General features: G+C 54.7%; 2 non-coding genes across 2 annotated transcripts; both read left to right on the top strand.

Annotated features, from left to right (window-relative positions):
* The first annotated feature begins 9257 nt into the window (after positions 1–9257).
* Positions 9258–9340, top strand: LOC115915872. Its single transcript, XR_004061542.1, has one exon. It is a non-coding gene; the product is annotated as a small nucleolar RNA SNORD45 (small nucleolar RNA).
* Positions 9341–10110: 770 nt separating this feature from the next.
* Positions 10111–10193, top strand: LOC115915871. Its single transcript, XR_004061541.1, has one exon. It is a non-coding gene; the product is annotated as a small nucleolar RNA SNORD45 (small nucleolar RNA).
* The last annotated feature ends 2329 nt before the right edge of the window (positions 10194–12522 follow it).

Genomic DNA, 12522 nt, shown 5'->3' with positions numbered 1-12522 from the left:
GGAGTCTGAAGCCAACTACACTCCAACAGAGAAAGAAATCTTGGCTGCCTATGAAGGAGTCCAGGCTGCCTCAGAGGTAATAGGCACAGAAGCACAACTCCTCCTGGCACCCCGACTACCAGTGCTGGGGTGGATGTTCAAAGCAAAGGTTCCCTCTACACACCATGCCACCAGCACCACATGGAGCAAATGGATTGCTGTTATCACACAGCGCGCCCGTATTGGAAAGCTGAATCGCCCTGGGATTCTGGAAATAATTACAAACTGGCCGGAAGGTGAAAATTTTGGTCTCGCTGATGAAGAGGAACAAGAAGTGACACGGGCTGAAGAAGCTCCACCATACAACCAGCTGCCAGCAGAAGATACACGATACGCTCTTTTTACTGATGGTTCTTGCCGCATTGTGGGAATGAACCGGAAGTGGAAAGCAGCTGTATGGAGCCCCACACGACAAGTTGCACAAGCTACCGAAGGAGAAGGTGGATCAAGCCAGCTTGCTGAACTCAAAGCCGTTCAGCTGGCCCTGGACATTGCTGAGAGAGAGAAGTGGCCAAAGCTTTACACTGATTCATGGATGGTAGCCAACGCACTGTGGGGATGGCTGGAAAGGTGGAAAAAGGCCAACTGGCAGCGTAGGGGAAAACCAATCTGGGCTGCTGATGAATGGAAAGACATTGCCGCTCGGTTAGAGAAGCTACCTGTGAAAGTCCGTCATGTTGATGCCCATGTCCCCAAGAGTCGGGCTAATGAGGAACACCAAAATAATGAGCAGGTAGACCAGGCTGCAAAGATAGAGGTGTCAAAGATAGACTTGGATTGGCAACATAAGGGGGAGTTATTCCTAGCTCGATGGGCCCATGATGCCTCAGGCCATCAGGGTAGAGATGCCACCTATAAGTGGGCACGAGACCGATGGGTGGATTTAACCATGGACAGTATTTCTCAGGTTATCCATGACTGTGAGACGTGTGCTGCCATCAAGCAGGCCCAGCGAGTGAAGCCCCTGTGGTAATGGTGGGCGGTGGTCCAAGTACAAATATGGGGAGGCCTGGCAGATTGACTACATCCCACTGCCCCAGACACGCCAGGGCAAGCGCTACGTGCTGACCATGGTGGAAGCCACCACTGGATGGTTGGAAACATACCCTGTGCCTCATGCCACTGCCCGTAACACCATCCTGGGCCTGGAAAAGCAAATTCTGTGGAGACATGGTACCCCTGAGAGGATTGAGTCAGACAACGGGACTCATTTCAAGAACAGCCTTATCAGTACTTGGGCTAGGGAACATGGCACTGAGTGGGTGTACCACATCCCCTACCATGCACCAGCTGCAGGCAAAGTGGAGAGGTACAACGGACTGTTAAAAACCACATTGAAAGCATTAGGTGGGGGATCTTTCAAAAACTGGGAGCAGCATCTGGCAAAGGCCACCTGGTTAGTTAATACCCGAGGCTCTACTAACCGAGTGGGCCCTGCCCAATCTGAGTCTTTGCATAGAGTAGATGGAGACAAAGTCCCAGTGGTACATGTCAGAGGTTTGTTAGGGAAGACAGTTTGGATTAATTCTGCCTCGAATACAGACAAACCCATTCGTGGGGTTGTTTTTGCTCAGGGACCAGGTTACACATGGTGGATAATGCAAAGAGATGGGAGAACACGATGTGTACCTCAGGGAGATCTGATTGTTGGGTGAGACCTATGTGTAAATATCACTGTTTGCTGAATGCTGTTACCATTGTCTGTGTATAGCTGTATAATGGATGTATAATGTATGTGTTTGTAGAGTTAAATTTATATTAGTTTTAGTAGTAAGCAGATGATATGGGGATAAGGGGTGGAATGTCCTGGGTTGACTATATGATGCTTTTATCCCCAAATCGTCTCATTTGTTTATGCTGAATAATAATAAGTTTTGCACCTTTAAGACTTGTTGCAGAGAGTGAAAGGGGGGAGAGAAGAATCGCACAGTTTTTTTTCCCTCAGACATTGCACGTACTCCCCCGCTTTCCTGCTCCAGGACTGTGTTGTCTGCGGACAGACAGACGGCAGGACAGAGAGCTCTCCTTTTGATTTTAGTTAGTTTTAGCTGGCTGAGGCAAAGAAGAGTCCCTGGACTGTGGTTTTTCTTTTCCTTTTCTTTGGACCTCTTGGAACCTGCTCTGGACTGAACACCCAGGGGAGCACCGGCAGCTGCACCTGTGGCCACCGGGCCGGGCCGGGCCTGGCCTGCGACAATTCCAGCACCAGAAGGACTGATAAGAGACTGAGTGAGCTGGGCTGCAACCCGGGGGTTTTCTCAGTTGGTCATCTCTTTTAGAGCGGCAAGGGGTTTTATTGTTTTAATATTGTTAGGTTCTATTGTTTAAATAAACAGCTTTTTTCCACTTTTCTCCAAGGAGGTATTTTCTCCCAGACTGGTTGGGGGGGGGAGGGGCCGATTGAATTTATCTTCCTACTAGAGCCCCTCTGGGGACTCTCTCTCCCAAAATTTTGCTCTAAACCAAGACAGTTGGCCACTCGGAGATGTCTGCAGCCAGCCCTGTCTCCTGGCCCGTGCCAGGAGTGGCCATTCCCTGTCTGCCCTTGGAGCCAGTTTGGCTGGTGGTACAAGCAGGGCTGCTTGTCTACCAGAAGCAGCAGCTGCTCTGCGCAGCTACTGATGCTGTCCCAAGCTGAGGAATCCAGAGCCAAGGAAAGAGAGGGATCACTTGTGCAGGTTCCTAAGCGGTTTTAATCTCCAAGAGGGTGCAGGGATAAGTGACAGCAAATGGAGGGTTACAACAGCTTCAGTACAAGGCAGGGAACATGGGGAGGATACAAACCAGGACCAATGGCAGAAACCTGGGGAGGAGCACAGGGCAGGGCACACATTATGGCAGCCAGGGGGGAACAACAGGGGAGAAGAGTGCACTGAGCACACCAATGGGCATTCGAGGGATACAAGATGGACACAGAAGTTTCTGGAGAGAAAGGTGGGGTTTCTGCACTCCGTACCCCACGGTTATCTTTTGCTTATGTGCTATTATTTGAACCAAATTATCCCTTATTTTTAATCAAATTATATTGTCAATATATATTTTCTAAATTATTCAATTAAAATTGCTGCTATCTCAAATATTGTTTGTTTTGTTGGTTTTTTTTTTTTGATGGGATAATTGGGTGAACATAACAGGTGGGAGCAGAGACATCTTTTGCTCCATCCTGCTGCTCAGAGCCCATCCAACCAGGAATATTTCCAAGGATGGGGCATCCACCAGGTGTCTAGGACACCTGTGCCAGTGTTTCACCACTGCAGCATCAAACATTTCTTCCTTATCTCCAATCTGAACTTATTCTCTTCTGCTTTAAAACCATTTCCCCTTCTCCAGTTGAGACAGGCCCTACTAAAACATTTTTCCCCACATCTCCTGTGAGGTTCCTTGAAGTCCTGGAAGGTCACAATGGGGTCTCCCCACAGCCTTTTCTGATCTAGGCTGAACTGCTTCAACTCCCCCAGCCTGTCTCTGTCACAGAGGTGCTCCAACACTTTGGAGCATCTCAGCCTCCTCTGGAGCTGCTCCATGAAGTCTGAGCCTTTCCTGTTCTGAGGACCCTGATGTCAATAGTTTGTGCAAAAGCACCGGTCAGTCAAAGAGGGGAAACAGCTCATTGCTGAAATGCTGCTCAGAGCTGGAGGGAGAGATTCTGCACAGCTCATGCACAGCCCCGAGGGGTGCAGGGACATTCCCATGGGGTCTCTGAAGCTGCAGGACCAACCTGCCCACACTGGGAGGCCTCTGGGCATGTCCAGCTCCTTCTGCCCAGGCTGTTGGCATGTGGTCAGTGGCTGTCCAGCACCACCCCCCTGACTGGCACTGATCTCCAAGGAGGTCTGGATCTGTCCTTGGCCATTATTCTGCAATTAGAATCCTGCGGAGTCCTCAATTCCATGCCAAGGTGTCCTCAGCACCCCTATGACATCACAGCTCTTGTCCATCTGGTCAAGGATCCCCCACAGGGACACTCTGGTCTCTCAGCCCTGGGGCACTCCACAGAAAAATCTTCCTGAGCCCTGAAGCTCCTTGAGTGAGTTCCAGAGCAAACAGTCAAGGCAGTGGCCTGAAATGTTTTCCCAGATGGGCCATAACACATCTCTGGTGGATCCAAAAGGTCCCTGGAAAAAGAGAGGTGCAGAACCCTTCACTAATGCCCTGGAATGTCAAATAGGAATCACAGCCATGGACAGCTCTCAGGAACCACTTCACTGTAGATTTTCGTTCCTGGAAAGCCCAAGATGTCTGAATGTCCTCCTGGTGCCTCAGGGCCCGGGTAAACAGGGCTTGTCAGAGAGGCTGGCAGGGCACCAACACCCCTCCTCCTCACAGGGCCCCTCTGTTACCCCAGTTAGCTCCGAGTGGCTGCCTGGGGACAGGTGCCCACTTCCCCATGTCCCTGGGATGGGCACACCCTCCTCAGGGCCAGTGCTGGCCTGGGCCCAGAGCCAGGGCCATGACCCAGGGGCTCTGGGAGGGCTCAGGGGCTGCAGGTGTGACAGGATGAGGGGCAGGGCAGGGCATATTCCCCTCTGGACAGTGCTCTGGGCATGGAGCTTGGTCGGGTTTGGCATCTGCAGGGAAAGGGATATGGGGTTGTGTGGATGTGGGAATTGTCCCTCCTGAGCCATTCCCCAGCCCTCAGCCTTGTCTGCAGGTGATCAGCACTGCCCAGTGCTCCCCAGGGTCTGCAGTGACTGAGATGCCAATCAGCCCCCTGATCACATGTCCCTTGTTCCCCTTGTTCTCCCACACGCTGGGTTTGGGGCCGGGCTCAGCTCTGGGGTGTCCCCCAGGGAAAGCTCTGGGAGGGGAGGGGCAGCAGGAGATGGGGGATCTGGCCCTGGGGGCTGTTGGAGGATGGATTGTGTTGGACTGGGCGTTGTCCCCACAGGGTCCTCAGGTGCCTTTGGCTCCCTGCCTGCCCCCCTTGGCCCCCCAGGTGCCTGGGCCCTTCCAGGGGCAGCTGCCCCGTGCAGGAAGCTGGAGGGATGCCGGGCAAGGGGGCTGGATCCGTGCCACAGGTGGGCTGGGATGGACTCTGTGCCAGGGCTGGGCTGGTGGCCAGGGCTGGGGGCTGTGCCAAGCCGGGCTTTGGCCTGGGGGCTGGCAGGGAGGGTGCAGGGAGGAGTCCCGGCAGGGATAAAGGTGCTCCTCACCTGCTGCAGCCTCAGGCAGCGCTGCCCAGAGCCAGACGAAGATGAAGGTGGCTGTGCTCAGCGTGGCCCTGCTCTTCTCCATCCTGCTGTGCCCCCCAGCTCAGAGCCAGGTGAGGCTGGGCTCAGGCCTGGGGGCTCCCCAAAATCCCTTCCTTGTGGAGCTCCCCAAAAATCCCATCCCATCCATCCCATGGATCCCATCCCATGGATCCCATCCCATTCCATCCTTTTGGGGCTCCTCATCCTGTCCCACGGATCCCATCCCATTGATTCCATTGATCCCATCCCATCCCATTGATCCCATTGATCCCATTGATCCCACTGATCCCATCCCATCCTTTTGGGGCTCCCCATTGATCCCATTGATCCCATTGGTCCCATCCCCTCCTTTTGGGGCTCCCCATTGATCCCCTCCCCTGCCCAACCTTTGCTGTCCCTGCCCAGGCCTCCATGGAGGGCAGCGGAGTGATCTATGCTGGGGTGAGACAGGGGGCACTGGGGGCATTGGGATGGACTGGGGGAACTGGGGGATACTGGGGGATACTGGGGGATACTGTGATGGACTGGGATGGACTGGGGGAACTGGTGAAACTGGGGGCACTGGGGGGGCACTGAGGGGCACTGGGGTCACTGGGATGGACCAGGGGGCACTGGGGGGGCACTGGGGGAACTAGTGGAACTGGGGGGCACTGGGGACACTGGGGGACACTGGGATGGACTAGAGGCACTTGGGGGGCACTGGGAGATCTGGGGGGCACTGGGCCCCCAAATCCCCCGAATCCCAAATCCCCAAATCCCCCAATTCCCAAATCCCATCCCCCAGTTCCCCCAATTCCTCCCCAGTTCACCCAGTCCCCCCCCCCAGTTCCCCCAGTCCATCCCAGTCCTCCCTCAGTTCCCCCAGTTCCCCCCAGTTCCCTCCAGTTCATCCCAGTCCATCCCAGTCCCCCGCCAGTTCCTCCAGTCCCCCCAGTCCCCAGTCCCCCCCAGTCCATCCCAGTCCATCCCAGTACCCCCCAGTATCCCCCAGTTCCCCCAGTCCATCCCAGTCCCCCACAGTATCCCCCAGTTCCCCCAGTCCCATCCTTTGCTCTGCCCCTGCAGTCTGGGATCATGGGAGGCATCGGGGGCTGCATCCCGGTAAGTGCTGGAAATGGGGATACTGGGGGGCACGGGGGGAACTGGGGGAACTGGGGGATACTGGGGGCACTGGGGGGTCAGTTGGGCCCCCCTGCCTGGCTGCGCTGGTGACCCTGCGGTGACCCCAGTGCCCTCTGCCCCTCTCTCTGCAGAAACCAAAGTTCAGAGTGCAGAGGGCTGAGGTGGGTACCAGTATAGACCAGTATAGACCAGTGTGCATCCCAGTGCCCCCAGTGCCCCCCAGTCCATCCCAGTGCACCCCAGTGCATCCCAGTGCCCCCCAGTACCCCCCAGTACCCCCAGTATCCCCCAGTACCCCCCAGTACCCCCAGTTTGGTCTCTCCCCCTTTCCCCCAGCAGTGATGCTCGGCTGCCCCTCGGGGGGCCCCGGGGAGAAATCCTGGGCAGGCTCCAGCCCCACCTGAGATCCTGGGGGCTCTGGGAGGTTTGAGGTGTTCCTGGGGGGGTTTGGGATGTTCCTGGGGGGTTGGGGGTGTTCCTGGGGGGTTCTGGGGGGTTTGGGATGTTCCTGGGGGGTTTGGGATGTTCCTGGGGGGTTTTGGGAGGCTCGGGGGGGGTTGGGGTGTTTCTGGGGAGGTTAGGGGAGGGGTTTTGGGGTGTTCCTGGGTGCTCTGGGGGGGGTTGGGGGGCTCTGGGGGCCTCTATGGGGCTCTGGGGGGTTTGGGATGTTCTTGGGGGGGTTTAGGGTGTTTCTGGGGGATTCTGGGGGGGTCTCAGGAGCCAAGTCCTGCCCCAGGACTGTCGGGGGCTCCAAATCCCTCCTGCTGCCCCAGGGCCCTGCAGAGGGAGAGGGGGACAAGGGATGTCCCTGGGGTCACCCTGGGGTCACACTCTCTCCTGTCCCGTTCAGGCCATCAGGATTTGATCATCCCTGAAGAGCCGCCCTGGGAACCTGGGAATGGCCCTGGAACGATCGATAATCGATAATCAATGGTCAATAATTAATTATCGATTATCAATAATCATTAATTAATAATCAATAAATCCTTCAGCAAAGCAACTCTGTGTGTTCATGGGTGCTGTTCTCATATTGATGGGTGTGTCCATGTCCCTCTCTCTGTCCCTGTGTCTGTCCCCATCCCTGTGTCTGTCCCCTGTCCCTCTGTCTGTCCCCTGTCCCTGTCCGTGTGTCTGTCCGTGTGTCTGTCCCTGCGTCCATTCCCTGTCCATCTGTCTGTCCCTGTGTCTGTCCCCTTTCCATGTGTCTCTCCCTGTCCGTGTCCCTCTGTCTGTCCCCTGTCCCTGTGTCTGTCCCCATCCCTGTCTGTCCCCTGTCCCTCTGCCCTGTCCTGTCCTGTTGTTGTTCTGTCTGTGTCGTCCCTGTCCCCTGTCCCTGTGTCTGTCCCCTGTCCGTGTGTCTGTCCCTGTCCGTGTCCCTCTGTCTGTCCCTGTGTGTCTCCCCATGTCCATGTGTCTGTCCCCTGTCCCTGTGTCTGTCCCCTGTCCGTGTGTCTGTCCCTTCTGTCTGTCCCCTGTCCCTGTGTCTGTCCCCTGTCCGTCTGTCTGTCCCCATGTGCTCTGTCCCCCCTCACCCAGCCCTGGGCGTCCTGTGGCTGCTATCTCAGTGCAAGTCCTTTCTTTAAAAAAAAGTATCTCACATAACAGAGTTTCTATTTTAACATTTTCTTATAACCTAAAACTAGATTTAACACACTACTCAAGAAAATTAACACAGCATAACTTTCTAACACAACACATACAATATTCATTTGAATATTTGCCAAAAGCCAATCATAAATACATGCATTTTTCACATTCCCGAGTGAGGCGGGAAGAATTTCGTTTCTTCTGATAAGAGAGCAATAAATTCTTTTTCTCTGAAAGATTTAGGTGTCCTGTGGCTGCTATCTCACTGCAAGTCCTCTCTTTAAAAAAAAAGTATCTCACATAGTATAGTTTCTATTTTAACATTTTGTTACAACCTAAAACTAGATTTAACACACTACTCAAGAAAATTAATACAGCATCACTTTCTAACATAACACATAAAGTATTCGTTTGAATATCTGCCAAAAGCCAATCAGAAAACGCGCATTATTCAAAATGCCCATTGCGGTGGGTGGAAGGCGCTGATTGGGGCCGGGGCAGGCGGAGGCGGCTGCGGGCGGGTCCCTTTGCCAGCGCGGCCCTGCCCGTTCCGGCCGCGTGTCCCTGGCAGCGGAGCGGGCGGCGGCAGCGGGTGCGTGGTGCGGGCCGGGCCCGGGGCTGGTGCAGGGCCGGGCCGATCCGCGGTGCCCCGAGCGGGGCCGGGCGGGGCCGGGCTGATCCGCGGTGCCCCGAGCGGGGCTGGCGGGGCGCAGGGCCGGGCCGATCCCGCGGTGCCCCGAGCGGGGCTGGCGGGGCCGGGCCGATCCGCGGTGCCCCGAGCGGGGCTGCGGGGAGCCGGGCCGATCCGCGGTGCCCCGAGCGGGGCTGGCGGGGCCGGGCCGATCCGCGGTGCCCCGAGCGGGGCGGGGCCGGGCCATCCGCGTCCCGAGCGGGGCTGGCGGGGCCGGGCCGATCCGCGGTGCCCCGAGCGGGGCTGGCGGGGCCGGGCCGATCCGCGGTGCCCCGAGCGGGGCTGGCGGGGCCGGGCCGATCCGCGGTGCCCCGAGCGGGCGGGCTGCCCCGAGCGCGGTGCCCCGAGTGGCGCTGAGGCCCAGGGCTCCGGGCCGGGCCGGGCGAGGCGGCGCAGGGCGGGAGTGCGCTGAGGGCGATGGCGGCGGCGCCGAGCCGGGGCCGCGGGAAGGGCCGGGCCGGGGCGGCTCTGCCCGGGGGGGTTTTGCTGCCAACAGCGGCGCCGGCTCCAGCGCCGGTCCAAGGGCCGCGCTGCCGGGCCAAGGGCCGCGCTGGCCGCCCTGGGCGCTGGGAATGGCGGCTCCGGGCTGGGAGGGCCCCAGCAGGAGGAGGAGGAGGCACCGGCCGAGCCCGGGATGAGCGCTGGCATGTATTATCTGAGCGCAGCTGATGTCTCTCACGCTTTAGCTCTAGAATTACTCTGAGGCCCGGCCAGCCCCCGATCCCTCCGGCAGTGCAGCTTTTCCCACTGCTGGCATCGAGTCCTCAGGCCAGGCTGGGACCCAGCTTGGGGAGAGGGCTCTGAGGCAGAGGGGGAATTTTCCAGAGTAGAAATCCATTTGGATTGAGGTGAAGTGTGCATCTTTGAGTTCAGTCTGTAGCTTGCTGTTTAGTCTGACTGCCTTCATCTTCAGCTTCCTCCTCTGAATCCTTCACGGCTGAATGAGGCAGGAAGAAGTCTGTTTCTTCTGATATAGGGGCAAAAAATTCTCTTTCTCTGAAAGATTTAGGATTCCTGTGGCTGCTATCTCAGTGCAAGTCCTTTCTTTAAAAAAAAAGTATTGTACATAGCAGAGTTTCTATTTTACCACTTTGTTACAACCTAAAACTATATTTAACATGCTGTTTAAGAAAATTAATGCAGCATAACTTTCTAACACAACACATATAATATTCATTTGAATATTTGCGAAAAGCCAATTCTAAAATATGCATTTTTCACAAATTTTTTCCCCAGGGTTTGGTCACAGCAGTGCTGAGGAACAGGGAACAGCCAAATGAGGGAGACACGTGGAAAAGCCTTGGTGCCCAGAGGGGATCCTGAGCACCGGCCTGGAGAGCTGCAGGTGAGAGAAAGAGATGAAAATTCAACATCTCCCAAAGCCCTTGGGCATGGACACACCGGGCGCAGGCTGCTCACCGTGGGGCTGGGGAAGGCACCAACCCTGGGTTCCCACAGAGGAGGAGGAGGCACCGGCCGAGCCCGGGATGAGCGCTGGCATGTATTATCTGAGCGCAGCTGATGTCTCTCACGCTTTAGCTCTAGAATTACTCTGAGGCCCGGCCAGCCCCCGATCCCTCCGGCAGTGCAGCTTTTCCCACTGCTGGCATCGAGTCCTCAGGCCAGGCTGGGACCCAGCTTGGGGAGAGGGCTCTGAGGCAGAGGGGGAATTTTCCAGAGTAGAAATCTATTTGGATTGAGGTGAAATGTGCATCTTTGAGTTCAGTCTGTAGCTTGCTGTTTAGTCTGACTGTGACTGTGTTCACAGGGGTCCGAGGATGAGGGAAGAGACGAGGATCTGACTCCATGTTTCAGAAGGCTTGATTTATTATTTTATGACATATATTATATTAAAACTATACTAAAAGAATGGAAGAAAGGATTTCATCAGAAGGCTAGCTAAGAATAGCAAAAAACGGAATGATAACAAAGGCTTGTGGCTCGGACAGAGAGTCTGAGGCAGCTGACTGTAATTGGCCATTAATTAGAAACAACCACATGAGACCAATCACAGATCCACCTGTTGCATTCCACAGCAGCAGATAATCAATGTTTACATTTTGTTCCTGAGGCCTCTCAGCTTCTCAAGAGGAAAATCCTAAAGAAAGGATTTTTCATAAAAGATGTCTGTGACACTTATGCATAGTAAACTTTTTTCCCAAACTGGTTTCCATATTCCAAGAACTGTTTAGCATGGCTCCTCCTTGGTTCCACCTTTTTAGAGCATGCGCGTGCCTTGGTTGTGGTTTTAGTCCTTTTTTATCATAACCGTCAGTTTTGGCCGCAGCCCACACTGCCTTCAGATGGTGAGTGCTGATGGCTGGCACATCTGTACCAGGTGTCTTCATCCCATGTTCATTGGATGTTATCCCAGCCAAGCAGGCATTTTAACACAAGGATACTTATATCAGCTATTTCACTATTATGTCTAAGCTTATAATTAACGACAGAAATAAAAACTGTATCTTTATAACAAAGTTATTTTAACACCACCCATATAAAATCCATGTTAATATTTGCACAAAGCCAATATTGCAATATGTATCTATACCAGGGCCAAGGGCCAGGCGCCCCTCGGCAGCTCCAGCCCGGCAGAATTTTGGGGGTCCCGGTGCTGGTGCCGGCAGAGCCCCGGCGCTGGGCCGGGGTGCGTGGGGCCCTCCCTGGGGGCGTTGGGCTGCCCGGGGCAGGCGCTGCATCCTCAGCCCGGAGCCACGGGGGGATCGCCCGGGACCGGCGGGCTGGGGGCTGGGAGAGCGGAGAGGGCGGCACCGGAGCTGGGGGAGCCTCTGCAGCCTGCGGGGTCGGACACCCCGATAAGGGGGAGCCCTGGGAGCCTGGAATGGGGAGCCCGGATAGGGGGAACCCCAGCAGCCTGGAGATGGTGGGACCATGGACAATGTTATAAACAGGGCCAAGTGACCAGCTCCTTTAAAATGGCCTTTTTTAAAAAACAGCTCTGGGTGGGGAACTCGAGGGGTTGCGCGCACACCGCCACTGCTCTCGCAGGAAGGACGCTGAGGAGAAGGAGTGCAGTGCAGCTTTGCCTCCTGGCAGAGCTGGGGCTACCGTCCTCACAAGAGTCCCTAGGAAGGCTGCTTTTTTGGCTCTTGTTTAGGGGTATCCTCTAAGCTGGGTGCTATTAAAGTTACGGCAACAAGACAGAATCCAGCCCTGGCTAGAAGAGGGTGACCCTGCGCGGTTCCGGTGGGTCAGAATCTGAGTTCATGCTGATTTGTGGTTTTGAGGGGGTTTCGATTGTCCTTGCAGCCCCTCATTTACATTCAGCCCAGGTGCAAGTCCCCCTGGGAGCAGGGGAGCAGCTGCAGTGACTCCCGACGGGAAGGGATACATATCCGGGGTAAAACGGAAAAGGTACAACTACAAAGCGTGCTGGAGGGGGAAAGATACAAATATAAAGGCAAAGGGGTACAAATACAGGGTGTGACGGGGAAGGATACAAATATAAAGGTCAATACAAAGGTAAAATAGTAACTTTTAACAACTGCAGCTAAAACACGTCTTGGAACTCTAACTCTTAATGCTTGACAACAGACTAACACTTGGAATTGAGCTCTTACTAACTTTATTAACGTCAACTACCAACTGTTACTCTGAACGGGAGCTCCATTTTAAGATTTCATTTCTCACAGACAAGGGAGACTCATGGTGTGAAAAATGCGTATTTTATGATTGGCTCTTTGCAAATATTAAAATGAATATTATATGTGTTCTGTTAGAAAGTTATGTTGTATTAATTTTTTAAGTACTGTGTTAAATATGGTTTCGGTTATAACATAATGTTAAAATAGAAACTGTATGTGAGATATTTTTTAAAAAAAGGAATGAGGTACTCACACCAGACAGCAGCCACAGGACACCTAAATCTTT

The sequence above is a fragment of the Camarhynchus parvulus genome, unplaced genomic scaffold, assembly GCF_901933205.1.
Source record: "Camarhynchus parvulus unplaced genomic scaffold, STF_HiC, whole genome shotgun sequence".
Lineage (NCBI taxonomy): Eukaryota > Metazoa > Chordata > Aves > Passeriformes > Thraupidae > Camarhynchus > Camarhynchus parvulus.
Note: the sequence above shows the minus strand (reverse complement) of the source record. Positions and strands in the feature narration are given on the sequence as shown.